General features: G+C 42.7%; 1 protein-coding gene across 6 annotated transcripts in view; it reads left to right on the plus strand.

Annotated features, from left to right (window-relative positions):
* Positions 1 to 8803: 8803 nt before the first annotated feature.
* The window catches only part of PAG1 (phosphoprotein membrane anchor with glycosphingolipid microdomains 1), a 108573-nt gene continuing 93811 nt past the window's right edge, over positions 8804 to 23565 (plus strand). For 2 of the 6 annotated variants that reach the window (XM_072034496.1, XM_072034500.1), the window contains exons 1-2: positions 8806 to 8960; positions 12521 to 12611. The gene's annotated coding sequence lies outside the window, so the exon portion shown is untranslated. Of the gene's footprint in view, positions 8961 to 12520; positions 12612 to 23565 lie in introns of all 6 variants that reach the window. The other 4 variants (XM_072034495.1, XM_072034499.1, XM_072034494.1 and 1 more) reach the window with 2 other exon arrangements.

Raw genomic sequence — 23565 nt, forward strand, 5'->3', positions numbered from 1 at the left:
TATCTTAAACACAAGGAAGATTTCTCATAAATTAAAAGCTACCAGGTTATTATCTTAGGTTCTTTAAAGATTTGCTTCTGATTTGACAGTATCAGCCTCAGTGTAAAGTGGAACAACAGTTTCGGCAGTGACCTTACAAACTCCTGAAGTATGTTATTTTATAGCAGGAGCTCTGGCAGACGCTGTATCTGCTGTATCACTAGCATTACAATGGTAAAACGATCTGCTGCACTGCTTTAGCCCTTTTGAAGATCTGGTGGGCTTATTAGAGAGCATGTTTCTGCTTTCAGCCCCAGCTGTACAAGACTGCCCTAGAAAAGAGGGCATGTACATCACTCCCAGGCATCTCGAAATCCACATTGATTTGTCTTGCCCAGTAATTACACTGGTATTTCTGTAGTGGGGTTATACTGTATAGCCAGGGGGGAAGGCAAGAAAAAGGAACTGATGAAGGAAAAAAGGACAAAGTCAGCGAATTAACTGTTCTGCTGAAGGATATGCGGTATATTGCATATTGTTTCTGCAGAACTTTTTTCTTCAGAACAATATTGCATTTTGTCTCTTTCAGAACCGGTCACCAGTTCAAGGAACGGATAGCAATATTTAAAGTAGTCTGTGTTTCCATAACAAATGCTGGAGGATAACTAATATAAACATTATGATAGTTCAAAAACTGATGTGCACTTTTTATGAGCAGCGAGAATTTTCCCTCTACTACCCTGCCATGTACATTGAAGACATAGAGACCAGCTCTCACTGGTGCTGAAAAACCCACCTGACATACTGCAGAAGTGCCAAGAGGGGCAACTCAAGTGGAGGCATCAAGGTTACAAACGCAGGAACCAACTAGGCAGCCTAAAGTTTGTAACATCTGGAAGAAAAGCATCTGAAAATGTCAAAAAAGAGTTTGTATCCAAGGAAACAGGTTTGTGGAGGGACAACTGACCCCTCCAACAGGTCTCCTGGAAGTAAACTAGTGTGTCCAATGAAGACATTAATTTGGCTTGTTTTCTTTTATACTTGTCTTGTTAAAAAAAAAAAAAAAAAAAAAAAAAAGAAGCAGACGCTTCTGTGAGTGAATGTTGCAGAGTGATATAGGGTAGTGGCTGCCAGGAGTTTAAAGAGTCTTCAGAAAATTGAGGATTAAATGTCTTTCCTAACATTAACACTGTACTAAATCAAAAGCTTTACTCCCCCTGAATTTGAAATAGGTGTAGCTATAGAACTAAGCAGACATCCTTTGAAACAGAAAGGCCTTTTTATCAAAAAGGAAATAGTTCCGGAGTTTGCCTGAGGCATGTTTCTTTCCATAAGATTTGGAAAGGTGGGAAAAGAAAGTGGAAAAATCTTTCATCTAACTTATTTTAATACACACATATTACATTTTTGCATTTCAGATAATGGCTTGCTTTAATTTTATTCTGCCTGTAATTTTTCTCTGTGTAACAGATTTTGTTTGCCCCTCATTTTAAACACATCCCTGTCTTGGGGCACCTGAAGTACACATTTAGCTCAAAATTAATTTCTGCAGTTTTAATTAATTATGAGGGCTGTATTAAAACAGAACTTCAAGGTTATTTGTAAAATCCTTTTTTCTTACTTGTAAGATACCAACAGAGAGGGTAGATATACATAGCCATATAAATCATTCTCAAGGTTGAAAATAGATTTATTAATTTGCTTTCAGGTCTTCCAGGCTTCTCTTCTGATTGTGTAACAACCCAAATACCATCGGTAGAAGCCTGAAACAAAAAGTATTGCAGGAGTAAAAGTCTATGTGGGGGCTGGACCCCCAAGGTACACCAGGATAGGGTTACCTCTCCACCCGTGAGCTGCTCCTTTGAAGATGCTGGGGCCCTGTGGTCACTCGTGCCACCTGTAGCCCTTGTGATAGCACTTCTCACTGCATAGAAAACCACAAGCCCGTCATTCAGCTGCTGCATTTAGTGATTTTACTTATCACTCTGCAACATTTGCTCACAGAAGGGTCTGTTCCTTTTTTTTTTTTTTTAACAAAACAAGTATAGAAGAAAACAAGCCAAATTAATGTCTTCATTGGAAGCACTAGCTCACTTCCAAGGGACCTGTTAGAGAGGTCAGTTGTCCCACTGGACACAAAGGATCAGAATCCTTTAATTTGACCTCCAGCTTGCTGGTAAAGGAGGTTAGAAAGGTCAACTGCTTTAGGCTGTAATCCTTCAAACCTCTTCCTCAATGTGGCCAGCTGTGAAAAGAGTTCACAAGGTGCAACATTTGTCATTCAAACTGAGCATTCAGCCTGGCTCCTTCCACCCCTGAGCCCTGCCAGACCGGAGACCCTCGCCCAGACCACGAATCTACCCGAGGCCGGGGAGGCAGGACCCGTGTTTCTGCTGGGGGTGGGAGTGGGCAGCAGGGTCTCATCCGCTATATGCTGATTTTAGCGCAGGATAATTTGCACCTTGAGAAATGTAATTCACCTCCTGCATCACCACAGCTGCTTCCCTGGGCCATGACTTTAGCACTTTCCAGGCAGAGCTTTCCTGCTCTCTGCATTTTTCTGGTGTTTTGTGAGTAATAATTAATCACTCTTAGCCTAAGGCAAAGAATTTTTTCTAGCCTTCACAAGAATCAACCTTTTACCTAAAAGTGTGACAGAATGGCAATAGTACTATTTTTCCTTTCAATAATCTTTCTTTCTCTCTCTCTCTTTTTTTTTTTTTTGGCAAAAAAAAAAGCTACTTTTGAGCATTAATAGCCACAATGTGTTCAGGTTCATTACACTTGGCAGGTGGGCTATTAATTGAAATGTGCACTAGTGAATTCAGAAAGTCTTTTTTTACTCAATTCCTCAGGCAGGTTTTGATTTGTTTCCAAATGCTCTCTCCTCATTCTGGCTAGACATTTGTAATGGTCTCTGCTATGGTAATGGCTTGGATTTCTTGATATTTCTGTTTTTTCAGTCCGTTTTTAATGGTTACTTCAGCTTCTTTACACATGATGCAGTGCAACTTTGTCCATATTGCTCCTTGATTCTCAAAAACCAGCAATATGTCTTGAACTTTGCTGCAGCAAACTGCAATTGTGTAGTTATCACATTTTCAATACAAAGACGGGGAGCTCAGATAGACTAAGCAATTTGTAGATTCAAGCATGATGCTTGTAACTGCCATTAGATGTCCGCCTGCCTTCCTAGTAATTAGATTCAGATGGGGTTTGGTCAAGCTCACTTGCTATACCGCTTCTCCTAGAAAATGATCCTACATGTTCTTGAGCAGTAGTTTAAAAAATGTTGAGGGAACATTATATCACAGCAGCCTTCAAGATTTTATTTAAGGTAGATATGAAAAAAAAAAAAAAAAAAGTAATTTATGTAGTTTGTATATATAGTCATTTTTAATATTAACAATGAAATTCCTGACTGAATAATTCGTACACAGATTTCTAATACTTGTGAAAAAAAATTGTATTGATGAAATGTTCTGAACCAAAATATTTTCTCAGTCAGTTACAGCCATTAGTTTTTGTGTTTTTTTTTTTTTCCTCTTTCCCAACCATCATTTACAATCAATGTTGGAGATGCATCATTAATAAAACTTTTCCAGTCCTCTATCATCATACTGAAAGTCTGATACTCAGAAGTCAGGTTAAGAGAGCAAACATTTTCCTTTGTCCCAGTCAGGCTATCCCCAATGCAAAAATAAATAAAGCCATAAAACCAACGATATTTTCCAGTAATGAATCAAGATAAGACGAGTAACAAATTGCTCCTGAGTAGCAATACCAAAGCACTGTCAGCTAAAATGCTGCCACGGACACCTGCTCACACCCTCTGAAAATAAACTGCTGGATTGTGTCACCAGAATTGATGAGCCCAAAACTCTAATGTCTCATGACAATAGGATTCCTGGGTGGAAACCTGTTTGTGGAAAACTACTGGGCATATGTGCAGCGGACCTCACTCTGATCCCTTGTAGTTGTGCTGCTGAAGAGTAATTACAATGGAGACAGGGCAGCGAGGCACTCAAAGCTCAGCAAAGTGGGTCCATATTCAGTTAGGCTTTCAGAGCTCACCTGCAGTGGGAAGGCTGACCATTTACTAAGTCCAATCTCAGGTCCAGATTCTGTGGGGCAGAGACAACAGCTGCTTTGTTCTTCTCCTTGCGTAACCACTGAAGAGAAGCAAACTGCATGTGGAAGTGGGCTTCCCCATCGCTGGCGTCATGAGGAATTACTTTGTCAGTTTAATGAATTCCTCTCCTTTGGAGGAAACCTTGGCCCAGTGCTTTTGTAAGAAAATTGCTCGCTTGCCCACAAGGACCCAGCATTAACCAGGATGCAGAACTAACAATGATCGTCTCAGATAAATCGGCCACGCCAGGGGCCGTTTCTTTGACAGAGCTATTTTACACGCCTCAACCATAATGTGATTTGTCATTGATTTCAGAGATGCAGTAGTCACTCAGGCTCTCACAGGGTTTTTTGGACTGTAAGAAACTTCTATTAGATTATTTAATGTCCTCTTGCCGGTGGCAGTTTCTTACTGATGTGCTTCTTGAATGGAAGCAATGCTTTCCTACCAACCCCCATACCTCTTTATAGAGTCCTCTTCCTAGCCACAGCGGCTTGGTTTCCAGAGGTGCTTGTATCCTCGGGTCCTTTTGCCCCTTAAAGAACTAGAGCTGCTCAGACCTTTTGAAAACCAGGCCAACAATGTACAGACAGAGGGGTAGTTGTTATCTTTGGGGGCAGGTCAGGGCAATCACATAATACGCTCTGTTAAGTAATGACAAAGTCCATGTTAGATGGAGTGGGTGGATGAGAGGCTGGAAGTGAGGCAGGATGGGGATGAAGAAAGAAACACGCATCAGCCTATTCAACGTGTTTGCCAATGTGGAAGGAGAGTGTGGAGGATGAGCCTCTCCCTGGTCTCAAAGCATATAGTTCATGCTATATCACACAAAGAGGCTTGGGTGAGGGACACTGGAAGGGCTCATTTTAACAGCACTTCCTTTCATTAGTCACCCAAAGGAAATTTACATTTGTGTAGTTTGGTGTTGCATCCTTGTTATAATAGGTTTGCTTATACTATATACAAATGGTAATTAGGGGATATCTCAATGCATCTTCAAAAGATCACAGAATCACAGAATCACAGAATCACAGAATATTTCACTTTCCCCAAACCACAGAACCCTGCAGGCTGAGAACTCAGAGTTTTCCCCAATTACTTATTAAAACTCCTTTAATGAGTATTTCTACATGAATAAGAGATGTGGAATTAAGACCATGCCATACATTACACAAAATAGGAATTAATTTAGGGACTGCAGCCAACTGCAGAGCTGCCTGCTCTAGCAGAGTTAGCACATTTTTTGGTTAACGTGTAAATTGCCCTCTAATGCTTCACTTATGAGTACCTAAGCACATTTGAAGGCTTGCTCTTGCCATAGTGGGAAAGTTTTGTTCCTTCTCCTCCTTTTCCTTCTCCTCTAAAGCAGACCTCATCCCAGTTACATAGACCCGACCTCCTCAGTTGCAGTGGCTCTGGAGCTTGTTTGACTTGCCTGTGAGCTGATTCAATGCACTGACCCAGCAGAAAACTGTGCACCTTGTTTCTTCCTTGGTCATGTTTCCACTTGGTTAGTGAATGGCATTAAGTGAAGGAATTCAGACATCAGAGCTGAAAAAAGAGAAATGATGGGATTGCATGGCTGGGAACAGGGCCTCCTTGTCCTGCCAGAGGTGCACTGCTGGCGTAATGTGCTCCATCCCATGAAACTGAAGACGAACTGATCCAGCTGGAAAATAACTTGTCCATCCAGCTCACTTGCAAAGAGTTGCACTGGCACAATGTGGGGCAGTGGAGGGCTGAGCAAAGGACTGAACAGGCTGCTCCAGTCCGGGGAGGTGGTGAAGGCAACATACATCCAGCTGCACCTTGCTGCTGCTCTCTGTCAAAATGTTACAAGCCAAGGGCTGTGACCTCCATCAGCTCCCATGCCTTTACTTCTTGTGTTAACTTGCAGCCCTGCAAGGCTGACTACTACCAACAGCAGCTTTTAGGGCTAAAGGTTATATTAGGTACTCGATTTTTCTGGTATTTTTAATGTGCAAAAAATCAACAGAAGTGATTGAGAAGAGTGGGTCACTGATACGCACGTACATTATTCACATATTATTCGGATATAATTGTAAAGTAGTGTAACATAGGTTGCAATGCAAGCTTTCAGCTGCCCTTCCTCTCCTTCTCCCTTATGCTATTTTTCACATTCCTTTGTTGCATTTTGGCTCAAGCTAAACTGTAAGGCCCTTGTGGCAGGGACCACGTCATTTATGTATCAGCACAAGGCCTCACATAATGGAGCTCTAACAGTGATCGGGGCCTTTGGGAATGCCTGTCACAGAAATGACAAGAGGGAATAGTTTCACTCTTGCAGAGTGTAGAATTAATTGTGCCTGAGAGTGCTTGATTTGTGCCAGCCTTTTTGAGGGACTTCATCTTTTCCTTTTGCCTGCACAGTCCCTTTTCCTCCATTTCTGCCATTGCCTTCACACACATGGGGACACACTTTCTGTTTCGACTCCATGACTGGTCCTTCCCATTTGTCAAGAGACCACAGGTTACCTCCTTTCCTTCATACTCTGCATCTCTCCTTTCCTTGCTGATCTTATCCCGTATGCTGAATAGGTCTGCAAATAAAGGTTAGTTAATGAGCAAACCCCACTTTCATTGATTATTGTTTGAAAGAGAAGCATATAGTAACTTTTATTCCTAAATACAGGGGTAGATAAATTAAACCAAATGGCATTTGGAGCTAGAAGACAAAGGTCCACCTAGAGAGGAGGTGGGCGAGAAGAAAGGTGAAAGGCAAAGGAGAGCTGACCTTGGACTTGATCTTTGTAGGTCCCTTCCAACTGAACTATTCTATTCTATTCTATTCTATTCTATTCTATTCTATTCTATTCTATTCTATTCTATTCTATTCTATTCTATTCTGATTTCCTTAGGAACCATCTTCAGCCTTGTTGATGTTTGAAGAGGAGCATAGGTTAAGATGAAAATAAAAATTACTATGGAAATACCCTTTTTTGTGCTGTATGTAGTGACTCTTGTCCAACAGCAAATATATGGTTTTGATTTAGCTTATATTTTTTTGGAAGGTTTTGGAAGGTTAGCTTATGTTTTGGAAGGAACTAATTAAATTTAAACAAAAGAAGTATCTGGAGGACTGGCAACGTCCACATCAGGTTAAGAGTTTTAATATTTCTACTGGTTTCAGTGTACCGGCATGTTTTGTGTATCCCTTGTGAATGCTTGAGAGAAATTGCTTTCTGCTGATGACATCAAACTGGGCCAGAAGATGCAGCTGAAGGGGGGCAGCTGCTAGAACATTGGTTCCCAATCTTTCTGGTCCTGTACACTAGTCTCCAAAATTTCCTTCAAATCACAATGCAATTTCATGCTTTAAACTGAAAACACTGTGAAGGCACTAAGTGTCAATGATGACCTACCAGGACTTTATGGGACACCCATGATCCTTGTGTAGAGCTGGGGAACCACTGGTGCAGAATGAGGGAGGACAGAGGTAGAAAAAAAGATCTTGATGAAGTGGCTAACTCCAGAAGTGCAAATTGTCATTGACTAGAATGACAAGAAACCAACACAATTGGCTGGGAAGGAGTTAAAGGCATTCTGATAGCTGGGTTCATTGCAGAGTCACCGCGTGGGATGTGGATGGAGATATGAGGGGTGTCACAAAGCATCCTTGTTACCAATGGATTTGATGGGAACTCTGTGTGAAAAGGACAAGCAATGGAAATCAGACAACAACGTCAGAGAAAACCATCATTAGGTCAGCTACAACGTATTGGGTAGTACAGTGGCATGTGAGGAACAGAGAAGAAAAACAACACCAGATTGACAAAATGACAATAACCAGCTGGATATTACATGAGCTGACAGACTACATGATAGAATAATATGCATTTTGTGGCGGGGGCCACATGGATAAACTGGGCTGTGCTCTTCTACACATGGACGATGTTGTCTTGTGAAGACAGGAGTTGTTGGACAAAGAGCATAAAGAAGGCTCAAGAAATAAAATAAATAAATAAATAAATACAAATTTATTTGCTGATGGCCATGCTGTATTTGGATTTCTATTTTTTTTTTTTTATTTTTTTTTTTTAGAAAAAGAGCAAACCAAACCAACCAACCAGAAACCATCTTCCTTCACAGGTAAGTCCTTGCTTGGCAAGCATCAAATGCAGATGCAGGCTCAGACCTTGAGCCAGCCGCATGTCACATACGTATTACTGCAGGATGGAATAGGGGGGCTTTGAACTTGTCCTCGGGAAGTAAGAAACTCACTGGGTGTTAGGTCAGTCCCCGCATGTGGGTGGAAACGTATAGTAATTGTGCAATTTCCCTAAAACTTCCCCCGAGATCTAAGTTAAAGCGTTCTGCCCTTGCAGCCTTTCCTGCCGTTGCTCTCAGAGCGCCCTGCACTCGGTCCTTGCACTTCTCTGCGCGATGAAAAACGCGGCGATCCCTTCCACTTCAACACCTTCTTCCTACATTAAACACCCCCCCAGGACCTCCCCGGAGGTCCTTTTTGTCCTAACACCTGTCCTTCCCAGCCACGCTCGCGGAGCGGAAAGGCCAAATAACCATCACCATAATAAAAACAATGATGATAAAGAACAAGAAAAATAAAATTCCTCCTCTCCCTCCCTTCCAGGCTGCCCACCGCGGGGACATGCGCACTCTCCGCGGGCCGCGCTCCGGCCCCCCCCGACCCTCCCGGCGGGCGGAGGAGGAGGAGGAGGAGGAGGAGGAGGAGGAGGAGGAGAAGAAGGAGGGAGGGGAGAGCACCGCGCCGCAACTTGCTGCTGCTCCTCCTCCGTCGCCGCTGCCCGGCCCCTGCGGGCAGCGCTCCGCGGGCTGCAGGCGGCATCCGCGGGGCCGGCGCCTCCCGGTGAGTCGGGGCTGCGGGGGGCTGCGAGGGGCTGCGGGGGGCTCGGGGAGGTGTGGGGGGCTCGGGGAGGCTGCCCCCCTCCCCTGTCCGGGCTCGGCGGCCATTTGGGGGCGAGTTCCCGCAGGATGCGGCCCCGCAGCTGCGGGCACGGCGTTGTGCGGGTGCCCGGCCGCCGGGATGCGCGGCGCTTGCGGGCTTCGCTCGGCTGGGTTTTGGGTCGGGTGACAGAGCCCTCCGGCTCCGCTCCTCCGCTTGGGACCTCTGGAAACACAGGAGGAGACGACCGGGGTAAAGCTGGGGCCGCTTTTGGAGACGCGAGGGGCAAAAGGAGCTCGCTGCCGAAAGTTGGGCTGCCCCGGTGTGCCATGCGCTAATGGCCCCAATTAGCTGAACAGAGCGCCGCAGTGATTCGTAGGTGCCTGAACTATAACGCTCTGAGTGATAGAGCTCTTTAACCTTTCTTTCTAATCTGCCCCGCCGAGATTTGGGTTTAAGCAGAGTCATATATCATCTGTGGTGCTGAATGCTTGAGTTGATTGCGTTTGTAAAAGGAGCGGGCTTTGAAATAATACTGAGCCATTAAGCAGCAAACGCAGGGAAAGAGTGACAGTGAGAGAGAGCAGAGAGAAAATTCTGGCAGAAGAGATTTTTCGCCTTCCTGTCAGACAGGCTCGATTAACTTTTATCCAGAGTTCTCATTTTATTAAATGAAACTTCAAAAAATAAGCGTGCTGTGTGAAACCAGAAGCAAGTCTTACTTTGTCCTGTTGAAAGTCTGTGTTGCAGGTAAATTATGATTGGAGTCATGTCTATTAAGAGAATTTGCAAAAACAAGCTCTGCTTAAGATACCTCGTATGTAAATGGAAGTACTTTGTTATTGTGTTTGTTTCCTTTAGATGATACAGAAGCAGAAACTGCAGGGTTTCAGATTTTACGTCTTTAAGAATTTTATCCTGATAAACATACCTGTGTGTGAGGGGTACAGCTTCGTTATAGCAAAAGTGCCTCCCCTTGCTGGAAAAGTGATTTATTCAGCTGTGAGTTTATTTAACAAGGGCCAAATTCTGCAGCCTGTAGCCCAACTCATGTAAGGGGTGAGAGGCTTTTGCTCTTGTCAAAATAAAATAGCGAGTACAATATGCGTGGCATCTTGCAGGCCTGAAGTACAAGAGCAGTTCTATCTTTAACCAGTATTTCAACACAGGATTTTATTAACATAAAATCAATATTCAGGTCAGCAATGAGGATCTGCAACTTTTGAATGAGAAGCTGATCTGAAGGCAGCACATTGCTTATATGAGTAAAGGTTGTGGGATGTGACACTCGACGAGCTCATCTATCTCTTATTAAGTTCCTTTTATGAAATGTCACTTAATGAGGAACAAAGGAGGTAATCTATTGCATTTTAAGACACAGCACTCCTCAAAAACCTCATTGCCAGGCACTTGAATCTGCCTTTAGATCATGTATTGTATGCAAATGACTACTACTACTAGATAACACACTCTCTAAATCTATCCTACTATTAAAGTTACATTGATTAGAAAGTGGCAACTGGACTTCAAGTCCTAAATAAGAAATGCTTGATAATCTAGAAGTAATTTATATTTTAAGAAGCACTATGCTGAGGAATCCACAAGAAATGCATTGAGTTTTCCTTGCTGGCTGTGCAGTGGCATTTAGTTAACGAACGCTTTCCTGGGGCAGTGCTGACTTCATTGACAGACAAAGGAGTTAAATCCGTTTATCAGCTCATTGATGCTGATGGTGAAGTGCTGGTGAGTTCAGTGGCTGGAGCAGGACTCACACAGTCCTTCTCCTTCCAGTGGGGACGGAGGTGGAAAACGCAGGGGCTTTTTCACAGTAGTTCCAGTGCTGTATCATTTGTAACTGCAAAATACAATGCAAGAATAAGATTAATAGACCAAGTAGACTGGAAGACATTGTTTAACGTTTAATTGAAACAATAAATCATTCAAAACAGCATGATGCTGTTGGGATGCTGCTGCTTCCGGGTGTTTTGAACCCAGCAGGTGTCGTGACCTGGGTGGGAGCGCTTTGCTGCGGTGCCAGTAGCTTGGCCCCAGCACCTCTCTGCCCAGCCACGGCTCTGCTGGGGTAACTCCTTTGTAAATTAGGGTGTTTGCATCCCAAGGATGCAGGAGCTGTCTTTGCTATCCGTTGCAGTCTGTATATCGTGTATAACGATGCCACAAATGTCTCTTCTGGTGAGGGAGGAGGTTTGGGATGGCTTCTTCCTCAGGCAAAACGCACATTTCTGAGCGTTTGTATCATCAGATATGGCTTATGCTGACTAAAACATGGAAAGGGCAAGCAGTTCACATTCATTTCTGTAGTACTGCCGGTAGTAAACTCTAGACTTTGAATCCACTGCATGTTCGTGAGGACTTGTGGATGTCCTGTAGAAACCCGCTGCATGTGGCAGGAAGCTTAAGCCTGAAGGCTTAAGTCTGAATGTTCAGGTGCAAATTTACTGAAGTTAAGACCCACTTAGTTGCTGTTCCTCCATCTCCATCCTGGTATCTCTCATGCTCTGAATGTGCTCCAGGGCTTCCCTGCAGGTCTCTCAGGGTACATGCTACATCCTGCTTGCCTCATCCCTGTGTGAGGAACCCCTGTGTGCCAGGCAGGCACCGCTTCATTGTGCAGACTGCTCATGGACCAGGGTCAGCAGGAACCCCCAGCTGCTCAGCGGCTTCTTCGAGGGCAGAAGCAGCAAACCCCTCTGTAGTTTCACCCTTCTTGTCTTCAGTGGGAAAACATTTTATTTTACAACACTGTCTCCACAGTTACTTAAGCAAACTGTGGCACCGAAGCCAGCAGCATCAGTCAAATCTGACAAGCAGCATGTCCCTCTATGGGAAGGAGCCTGATTCAGCACTGCAGTTTGGGAATTCTGGGAGCATGGGAGAAGGTGGTGGGGGATCCCCTGCAAAAGGGCACCAAGCAGCCAGGCTGTCAGGTGAAAATGAATGACAGGAGGCGTTTCCTCACTTCGTGTGTGTGGTATAACCAAGGTTTAATTAAAACAGTGATGGTAGATTATTAGGGCAGATAAATACTGCCTTGTTACAGCCCTCTTGGGTCGTATGTAAGCAGTATTCGTTTTAGAAAGGATGAATGAACAGTCAGTGTGGAGGATAAAGATCAGCATTGTTAATTGCTCTGGAAGTCTTCCGTGGGAAAGTATCAACTCATGAGGAAAGATACTGTCCATAAATGCCATTTAAATATTTACATAACTCAAGGATAAAATTTCAATATTAAAGGCGTGTGAGTACAAAGTCATGTTTTGGGTCCTGTTGGAGATAAGCATGACTTGTACAGCTGGGCTTGGTCAGTGGTTAATGTATTGTTTGTGCTGTGTTTCCGAATGCTTTGCTGGCAGTAACCAAGAGCTCTTCTTCAGTGCAACCTGTGAAAAACCTTTAATTGTTCTTGTTTAAGTACAGATTAGAAATTTAGATACTTGGGAGACTACATTTGCTTAAAGTCTTGTGCTTCAGATGTGGTTAACTTCTAACTTTCGGTGTTCCAGGGAAAGAAGCATGGAAGTCACCATTATCTAAGCTAGGTGCGTGGTGATTGATCATCCTCTTACAGTTTGTGGCTGTTGATAAGTCTGCAGGGTAAGAAGGAATTGTTCAGATGGGATTTTTTTTTTTTGTCTTTTTTTGGTCTTTTTTTTTTTTTTTAACTCTGTTACAAATAATTGGAAATGGTAGAAATGTTCCTGTGCTGATCATTGATTTTGTAGTTCTCGCAAAAGGTGGTTTTTTTTTGTGTTGGTTTTTTTTTTTTTTTTTTTTTTTTTTGTCATTTTCCAGTTCTCAGAATGTGGTACAATGCTTTAAAAAATCTGTCTGCTTTCATGTAAACATGATGAGGGTGAGCCTTTGAAAACATATCTTAGCTGATGTCAATAAACAAACTAGCTTGGCCAGAGTAAATCTTTTCATCTAACTTAAAGAGCCACACTGTAATGAGGTAAATATAGATGTACTTAATGTGCTCCTTTCATCCAAATACATAACAAACCCCTTAAAGTACTGCAAACAAATCTAAAATGGATTTCTAAGTGGCTTTCTTTGTGATACTGGAGCGGTTTAGTCTAGCCAGAATAAGACAGGAGTAGAATTTATTCCTGGAGTCATGGAGGTGCTGAGGGGAGTGCTGGCCTAAATGGGAGGGGGCAGAGAGCATGTGGGAGACCCAGCTCTTCTCCTGAAGTTCTATGAAAAAGGCAGAAAATGCTTGTTCTCAAACGTGTTTTTTTTGATGAGCCTGTCCCTGGACTTGTCCCTTTGGAAGGCAGCTTGCAGATGACCGTTCGCTAGCTGGAGGAACCAGCAGAGTTCCTAAATACCTCCCCCTCAGCAGCTGTCCAGCTGTGCCACAGGGCAATATCCCCTCAGGGAACAACTGTCATCCATCCCCTCAACATGGCGTCTACGTGGCCTCCTGCGAGGCAGCTGCAGGTGGCAAGCAGGGGCTTGGAGTTATGCTGATGTGCTGGGGAGGCTTGTTTTGCAGGGCATGTCCTGGCTGTGCCTGAAGCCTCGCTTCATGAAGTAGCTGAATCACAGTATCATATGGGTTGGAAGGGACCTTTATGACCTTTTGATTCCAACCCCCTGTCATGGGCAGGAACACCTCCCATGAGACCAGTTTGCTCAAAGCCCCATCCAGCCTGGCCTTGAACACCTCCAGGGATGGGGCATCCACAGCTTCTCTGGGCAATTTGTTCCAGTGCCTCACCACCCTATGGGAGATAAATTTCTTTCATATATCTAATGGTAAATCTCCCCTCTTTTAGTTTAAATCCACTTCCCCTTGTCCTGTCACTACGCCTGCTGACAAAGAGTCTCTCCCCAGCTTTCCTGTAGTCCCCCTTTAGGTACTGGAAGGCCACTGTAAGGTCTGCCCGGAGCCTTTACTTCAGGCTGCGTAAGCACAACTCCCTCAGCCTGTCTGCATAGGAGATGTGCTCCAGCCCTCTGAGCATCTTTGTGGTCCTCCCCTGGACTTGCTCTAACTGGTCCATGTCCTTCTTGTGCTGGGAGCCCCAGAGCTGAACACAGCACTCCAGGTGGAGCCTGACAAGAGCAGAGCAGCGGGGGCAATCACCTCCCTCACTCTGCAGGCTACATTTCTTTTGATGCAGCCCAGGATGCGGTTGGCTTTCTGGGCTGCAAGTGCACATTGCCAGCTCATGCTGAGTTTCTTGTCAACCAACACCCTCAGGTCCTTCTCTTCTGAGCTGCTCTCAATAACTCAGTAAATGTGGCGTCAGAGCCACCTTGACACTCACAGTGACACCCATTGAGGTACGAGCAGCAGTGTCGATGATGTTGGCAGTACCATGTTGGTTGGAACTTGCAAGAAAGAGGTTTTGAAAAGAACAGTTCAAGAACAATCTGAAGGTGTGACAGAGGGTTTGATTTTCATTTCCAGACTTCCAACATGACTGTTTTCAATCACATCATTTTAAAATAGATTATTTGCTTACTGTGGAAAGCATGCTTAGCAAATTTAAACATTTGGTTCCATTGTCCTTGCTTCACGAGGAAGACCACCATGTAACATTTGTATTTTCCATATCACAAAACAAGTCTTTGGATCTTCTGTTTAAAAAATGCAATTAAAAAATGTAAAGGAAAGTGTTTTGTTTTGAAAAAAAACCCTCTTTTGGAGAAAAAGACCATAGCTTGGTGTTTTCTTTCTGAACAGAAGAAAATCAGCTCTATTTCATTCAATTGTGGAATAAGATTTCATTGAAAGCTGGGTGATGTTTATAAGATTTTGAAAATTAGACTGTTTAGACAACTATGCTAGCATAATTACAGAAATTTTTCAGGATGACCTTTTTCTTTGCTGAGATGTTGATGAGTAGGAGGTAATATAAAGAATGATTTCTTTGAGTTGGAGGAATGTTGTGAAATAGCTTTGAATCTAGCAGACTCTTGTACTTTAAAAACATATCAGTGATTTACTGATGTCCAGATTCAGCTCACCATTTGACACCACGAGTAGTCAGACATCCAATTTAGCTCGTGTCTGGTTGCTTTGTGCCATGTGTACAGAAGTGAAATGTATTAAAAACTGTTCAGCTTTGGATGTGTTCATCTGGGGATTTACTCATAAATAATTGATAACCCTCTGAAACAAAATCTCTTCATTACTCCTTGGATTGCTCACCTCATCCCTCCCATGCTCATTGTTCTTGTAGACGCAGGGGAAGAAAGAGGCACTGCTTTAATGAAGGTGTACATCAGCCTCCAGTGCTCCTTTCAAAAGGTCACCCACCTAAACAGGGGAAATGAAATGCATGACAACAGATAAACATTTTATTGTCCTGTGGAGAAATGTGGCATTTCAGTGTTTTAGAGGAACCACTTAGCTGTTGTATTTAACACTTCTTTTCATCCTATCATAGGAGCAGTGCTTATGATGAATTATCAAATCAATGAAATGTTTGCATCTAGTGCCCAGCAGGATAGGACATCAAATTAAGGGCTATTTGATGTGCATTACCAATTATAACTGTGATATTTGGGCTTGATCTTTCAAGATTTTACTGCTGTTAAGTATCCTTGCTCAGACTGTTGACTGCAGTGGAGCAAGTCTTTGCTTTGTGAGCAGTGGTTTCTCAGTGGAGTAAGGGTTTGTGTGATTGAACTCTTGTTTACCAGACATAGAAGCATAATGATGAATTTCCTTTCTTGTGAAAAATGAAAGCCTTTCTGCTACCCACAGATCTAATAAAGTGTATTTGATTTGATCTAACAAAATCTCGTTTTAATGGAAAAAGTGTCTTAATGTAAGTTCATCTTTCTGATGACTTGATGGCTTTAGAGTTATTAGCCAAGGTCTGTAGCAGTCTTTAATGGTGCTAATATTTGCTTGCAGTTTAATAGCCCTAACCTAGTGCTAATGTACAGGAAATGTTCAAATCACATAATTAAGAGAACCCTAACAAATCTTACAGCTATTTTAATGTGAAGTTTCAGATATTAGTCTTGTTTAATTGAAAGGTGAATGCTGTAAAGGCTTTGTCAGTCTGCTGTTTCAGTATGACAGCACATTCCATGGAGTAAACACAACTCCCAGAGTGCTGATTCCAGCTTTCAGCTTCAGGCAGGAGTCATAGCTCAAACACTTCCATTTTCGCCTGGCAGAAGTGTGCATCTGTGGTGTTATCTGAATTTGTGTCTTCCAAAAAAATACTGGTTTCAGTCAAATAAAACAAGAAAAAAAAAATTGAAATAGTCACGTTCTGCCTGATACTGGAGAAAAGGAGGCCTTCACTCCTTCTTCTATAAACCAAAAGATTAAGCTTGCTTATAAAGGATTAACAGAGCTCTCTTCTGTTAATTCGTAGTGGTGTAGTCAAAGTGCCTGATTCTACATCAGTGGAAAATCCATTATCAATCAATGGGAATTTTACAGCTGAAGCCAAAGGGATTAGAGGCTCATCATTTGGAAGTGACTGAAGAAGAGAAAGACCTGGATATGCTTGTTGTCACATGGCTGTGAGCCACCACTAGGGTACGGCCGCCAAAAATGGCAAAGCAAGTCCTAGGTTGCTTCAGGCGGGCTATTTCAAGAGATGTATGAAAGGACAGGGGGGCAGGGCTGTGCAGAATGTTACCTGGGATGACACTTAGCATCCTTGTTACTCACCTGCAGTAACTCACAAGGCAGAAAGGGTACGCAGAGAAACGCATCTACCATGCACAGAGAAATGCATTGTACCATGGTGAGGAGAATTAATATGAATTAAGGACCCTGGTTTGAGGAGGTCAGACATCCAGGATTTAGGAAGAGACATGGAGAGTGGCACAGATTTGGGAATGAGGGCTGTGTAGGAGCACTGGTGCCTGCACCATGCTGCTGCTCACTGCCACCCAGGGACATTGTTTTAAGAGACTGGAAAATAAGGGAGAGGCGGGAGGAACTTGCTCGGTTTTGAGGGTGGCATCCTAGCAAATTACACAGCCTGCAAAAGTTTCTTCTTAATAAATAATTGCTACTTTTCCTTCTAGTAGAGTGTGTGGACCAGTGTTCAGACTATTAGAGCATGCATACCATGAGAAAACCCATAGCTCCACACTGCTTTAATCAGGAATATTCATCAAGCACATTCCTAAATGTAATTTTTCTTTCCTTTGAAATGCTGTCATTGAGCTTAGTTTAAAAGTAGCACTGATCCAGAGCCTTGTTGTGGACAAAAGTCCCCATGACTTCTGCTGCAGCATTTGGCAGATACATTTCCAAGGGTGGTAATTAATACATCACACACACACACACACAAAAAAAAAAAAAAAACTGTTCAGAGTAAAAAATACATTTCGTACAGTGATTTGGTAAATGTAAATGTATTGTTTTTATCTGTTATAATAGGCAAGATTGTGTCATTTATTTTGGCAATTACAGAGATTAAATTAATTTCATTTTCCTTTATTCTTGTTAAATGCAAAATAATTGAGCCCACATCATGGAAGGTTGGGGCATTGCTGTTTGTAGCTTCATCATTTATTAATCTAACGCATTAGATGAGAGGCTTTATAGATTTGCTTGCCTAAGGAAAAAGAAGAGGAAAATAGATAAAGGCCAAACTGGATCTGTGTATTCTGCCTCACACTTTGAGGTACTGTCAAACTGTTGCCTCATTTTTATCACGTTTCTGTAAGAAAAAACACTTCCCCTGAACAGCGACCTAATGCTTAAACAGTCTGAATATGCCCAGATTTGGGCAAGCCCTCCTCGTCATGCTGCTCACGTAGGGATGTAACGTTGTAATGGGACAGGCAAAATAAACTACAAACAAGCATGCCATAGAAAGGTATGTTTAGTACTATCTTGGCCATCTTAATTGTCTGTCCTAGTTACAGGAGGAAGCCAGAAAATAGTATTGGCCTAATGTAGGCTGTGTTGCCGTAATCAGCTCAGAAGTGACAGAAGTGCTCTTCTTTCTTACCTTGATGTAGCTGGAGGGGGTTTGAAAATTGGATATTTCTCTCTGCCTCTGCAGCTCCAAGTAGCCCTGACACTGCCAGCCACAGATTAGTAAAATAAATCCCTCACGTTGATAGTTAAGTGGAAAGTAAAAAGAACATTTGCAGCTTTTTTTTTTTTTTTTTTCCTTTTTTAATGTGTCATTTGTTGGCTGGTACAGTGACCTCCATTTCATGACTCTTGTGATGTGACTTGTCACAGAGCTTTTCTGCGGGGATTAATTCATCACACAAGGGAGTAGTGGCATGTGACATTATGCATATGGACCTGAGGTAAATGGTTGCCTATAGACCTCCTATAATGAATCTGCACTTAAAGTGTTATCTATTCATGCAGTTTGACTTTTTGATGTGATTTTCATTCCTTCTTGTTTTATCTCTTCTTGTAGCTATGTCCTTGGTAGTCAAATGAGATGCGTTTATATAAGCACATCTTAGTGTTGCAAGTTTAGACAATTTGGAAAAAAATATTCTGTCAATTAAGGACATGAAATTTACCAATGTATTGGAAAACATTTCTGTGCTAATTATGTAGAGGTATGGTACAGCAGTTCAGTTTTCCAGGGTGTCTTGGTTGGCTGCCTGTCAAATCTTTTAAATTATGGCTCCAGTCAATTTTATTGGCTGAAGTGAAAGCAAGAATTAATTTTTCTTTCCATTCTTAAGATATCACTTCATACTCTGGATTTACATTGCAGCATCAGCTGTGTATTTTAATGTGTGAGTGAACCCTGCAGCCCTTTCTCACTTGTGACTCCTCCTTTAATTTTATTTAACATGTCCATCTCATTTCTGAGCCGCAAACACCAGGAGCTGATTAGAGTTAACAGTCAAATAATATGTGCGGAAAAACGTGATGTCTGTATCTGGTTACATGAGTAAGTTATGGTATAGGCTGTAACCAGTTAGCATGAACTGATGGATGTTGTTTTTTCAGGTGACTCTGTTAGCATCTTCATGAGCAGTTTTGTTTACAGAGAAGTGCTGGAGAAAGCAAACTAGCCTGGAAGCAGAGCATTGATTTCCCCCCAAAAAAGAGAGATAGTTATTATACAGAAATTAGCTAAATTATTTACTCCGCAAAGCAGGCAGCCAATTCAGCATTTATGCCTTTACCATTTTTTCAGCATTCAGGCACAGTGTGTGCATGGAACGTGGTGCAGTTTGTTCTTGACAGGCACGTTAACATCAGCAGGTTCAGTTAGAGACAGCTAGGGTGGGCTGACAGGAGAGGTCCAGGCTGTGAGACATGTGATGGGACCCCCAAACTCTTGTCTGGTCAACCAACAAAGGAGGGCAGCCTCACTAGAGCTGCCTGGCCACCTGGTTTCCAGCACTGTCAGAGATGCTGGGTAGGGCAGGTCCTGGGGAGGTGACTTTGGGTTTCATTGCCATCCGTGCAGCGCAGGGCCTGGAAGTGCTGGAGCCATCCAGCAGTGCAGGATGTGGCTCGATGCAGGAGTGAGGTGGCCCAAAGAGCTGGGTAGAGTCACCCTGGAGCACAACAGCCCTGCAGGTGTGGATCTCATGCTTGGCTGTCTGGGAATCTGGAAACACTTGGTTGATTTTTGTCACTTTGCTTCTCCCAGCTGTGGGAATTACTGCCATTGGACAGTGGTAAAATTATCAGGAGTTGTCAGTTTTAATCAGCAACCAATAATATTTTATTCAGGATATACAGGTACTAACATTTTCCGAAAACTTGTTTTCATTTGTTTTTCTGAACAGGGCAGAAATTATATTTTGCAGTGCTGTGATACCATAGGAACAAGAACTTCCAAGGCTTTGCAGCTGCTGTGTTCCACAGAGAAAGCTGCATGCTCTGCTCTGCTCTTTTCTATATTAATTTTGAGCTCGTATATTTAATTACATTGATGATTAAGAAACAGTAACAGCTTTAAACAGGAAAGGCTTCCTTTCACTGGAGTCTAGACTAATAGAAATAAATTAAAAAACAACAGTAACAACAAAAACTAATTTCTATGTTTAAGCTATCTGACAATAGATAATCAGTTTTCTGAGGTGTAACTCTGAAATGTTAGTTTTCATCATTTAATAAAATCCATACACCCTGCAGTTATTCTGTAGCTGACACTTAGAAAGAATGAATTCAGAAAAAATAAGTGTGAAGATAGTTGTGGGTAAATGACCAGAACTGAAAGATTAATACCTTTTTAAACAACTAGGTACCTGGATTTATTAGTACTCTGGCACCCCTGGTGTGTGTCTCTATCAGGATGATTTCATGCAGGTAGGAGCAAGCTCTTGCAAAAAATTCATTTCTTTTAAGTCAATTGTTCTTTAAAGAGCGAGGTTTCTGTGGCAGGGAGAAGTGCAGTACTGCTTCCTCTCCCTGCAGCTGGTGTTTCAGCCTAAAAGCAGAAGGGTGCTGAAGGCACACACTGCAAACTTGATTTTTCCTTGCCCTCCCATGTCACCTTCTCTAATGGATTTTTATCCCTCAGCTCTGGCAGTGGTGAGAGTTTGATACAGTAAGGGGTTAACTTCCCAAAGCGTAGCCTGACAATTTGGTGTGTACCAAACTAAATTAGGGGATGCTGATGCTGCAGGTAGTTCTTGGAGGTGGATGTAGCTAACATGGGAGTTAGGACTGGAGGTAGTTTGTATTCTGACAGGGGTGCATGTCCAGGGGATTTCAGCTTCTGCTGCATTACGGACAGTAGCCAGGAACTGTCCCACATCCAAAATTTAAATACGGGAATGACTGGGAACAAGGGGAAGTGCCAGGTCCTGTGCCTGGGGAGGAACAACTGCAGGCACCAGGATATTCTGGGGGCCACGCAGCTGGAAAGCAGCTCTGCAGAAAAGGACCTGGTGGTCCTGGTGGGTGACACATTGAGTGCGAGTCAGCAGTGTGCACTTGTGGCAAAGAATTGGAATCCTGACTGCGTTAGGCAAAGCATTGCCAACAGGTTGAGCAAGGAGGTCCTTCCCCTCTCTATGCTCAGCACTGGTGAGGCCACACTTGGAGTGCTGAGTCCAGCTCCCCAGTACAGGAGATACACGGACATACTGGGGAGAGCCCAGCAAAGGGCCACGAAGATGATAAAGGGATGGAGCACCTCAGATATGAGAGGCAGTGAGAGCTGGGACTGTTCAGCCTGGAGAAGGGAAGGCCTAGGGGGATCTCATCGATGTCTGTAATTACCCAAAGGGAGGGTGCCTAGAGGTGAGAGCCAAGCTCTTTTCAGTGGAGCCCAGTGACAAGACAAGAGGAATGGGCACCAGCTGGAACACAGGAGGTTCCCTCTGAACATCAGGAGGCAATTCTGTACTGTACAGGTGACTGAGCACAGGCTGCCCAGAGGGGTTGTGAAGAATTTCTGTATATTTCCCTGCAAATCATCAGAAGCTTCATGGACATGGTCCAAGGCATCCCTCTCACTCCAGGTGTCTCTGCTTGAGCAGGGGGCTGAAAACATATAATTTCCAGAGGTTACTTCCAACCTCAGGCATCCCATGATTTTGTGGCCACCCCAACTACTCTCATAAGCAGCTGTGCTGGATGAGTGGTAGAACCACCTCTGGGCCATCTTCTGTGCAGACAGACTTTTTTTTTTTATAGAGCCTGCTCTTAAATAACAGTTCCCTAGTTTGTTCTTTAAAGACTTTGAAATGATTCTTCACTGTCACCCAGAAAAAGATCTTAATATATTATTGGTACCTCTTGTCTGCTTCTCAGTTCATTCCTGCTTCTTCTCTCTCAGTTTTGAAAACAGAAAATCTCATGTGTGTGCATTGGGTTGGTTGTTCAGCAGGGAAGCAGGTTATCATTTTCTCCTGTTCCTGCAGGGTGTGTACAAAAGAGCAGGATTTTCATCTCTGTTGTGACCACGTATGTGAAAAATAAGCAGAAACCTCATTCTTAGCAGTGACTCGAGTCTGTAAATGTTTATTGTGCAAGTTCCCTGTACGGCTTTTTCTAAGTATTGCTTTTTCTTAAGAGCCCATTTTTACTAGCTGTGTTTGTGCATCACTTGTAGCCAGCATTGTGCCACATTTGTCTCCATGGAATAACAAACTAGGTGGTGAGCTTGGCTGTCGTGCTGATAGCCCGTAAGCAGTATCATAGCCAAGATGCAAGGCGGGAGACTTTTATCAACACAGGCCTACAAAGAGCATTTTTGTTGTAAAACACAAAGGTGTGCCACTGAGTTTGTTTCTTCCTTCTGACAGAGCTAACAGCAGCTTGCAAACAGAACACACAAAATGTGCAGCTTTTTACGCAAGTGAGAGAAATGGAGATGTTATCAGTGACCTTAGCTTTCTCATTTTGTTTTGCAAGCTAATTTTGTATTAATTGCAGGCACAGTTTTTGTCTTTGTCAATAGGGCAATGGCAGTGGAGTTACCCTTTGACTATTGTCCAATTTGTTTTTATCCCCTGACTCTCTATTTGAAGAATAAAGTCTGAAACCTTTTTCATATTAATTTATTATTTGGGATTTTCAAAGTTGGCAAAGAGACTGTTCACTGATATATTGGTGCTGCCTTCTCACTGTAAATAGTATTGCTCAAGTGTGGTCCTTGGTGACTGGGAGACTTTCCAGGTCAGGGATGAAGTTGTTTGAGGTGGAAGAGGAGCAGTCTTAAAGCAAGTTGTTTGATTTTCCTGAAGGAGGAGAGTTGCCATTTTAGAAAAGGATGAAATCTAAGCCTTTACTAAGTCCTCCCCAAATTACAGGCACAAGAGCCATTTAAATTCTGGATGTACCTGCAATATCAGAAACTTCCAAAGAGAAATGACTGCATATATGAAACTGTGGCTAAGACCTTCATGAGATGCAAAATGGGTGATTTTTTTTTTTTTTTCCAAGACTTGAACTGAGAAGTGGACGCAAACTTTGGTAGGAACAAGTTTAACCAAAGGAGGAACAGATACATGTATTTCTTCCTGCAGAAAACAGATTTCGTTTTTTGGTTTTGGTACTTGTAGCCTCTGGTGTGGGAAGAAAAAACACTTGGCAGGATTGGGGTACATACGGTGTTTTAAGTCATTTTTACATGTTTCGAATGATTAAGAAACAAATCACATTGTTAAAAGAAAAGTCTTCAAAAGTCAACAGGCCAAATGTACTTGACCAATAGCTGTTGATGAGATTTCCATGATAACTGAAGAATATGTGGATTTTAAACACTTCATAATTTGTATGTTGATATCCTGTTGTGGTTTCAAAGCGGTTATGTATACAAACTCCTCTGTGCAGAGAGGTGGTTGTGTGTATAAAATGACACTTGGTGCTACATTTGCTCTTTATTATATAAGAGATGTGTTCATTTTTACTTTCATTTGTGTAAAAATGGTACATTCCTAGCACTGAGAAATATTCTGATGTTTCCCTCTTTTTATTGGAGAAAATTGATAAGAGGTATACTCTGAATTGATAAGAGCTAATATCTAAAGCTACTAAGAAATTTTATCAGATTTTTTTGACTGTTGTATGTTTGATTTGCCTCATTCATGCACGTGTGGCATAAGCAGTGAACTTGAATATATGCTCTTGTTCCTTTTAGGAAAACTTCCCATTTGCTACACAACGAAAATG

The sequence above is a fragment of the Anas platyrhynchos genome, chromosome 2, assembly GCF_047663525.1.
Source record: "Anas platyrhynchos isolate ZD024472 breed Pekin duck chromosome 2, IASCAAS_PekinDuck_T2T, whole genome shotgun sequence".
In the NCBI taxonomy this organism is placed as follows: Eukaryota; Metazoa; Chordata; class Aves; order Anseriformes; family Anatidae; genus Anas; species Anas platyrhynchos.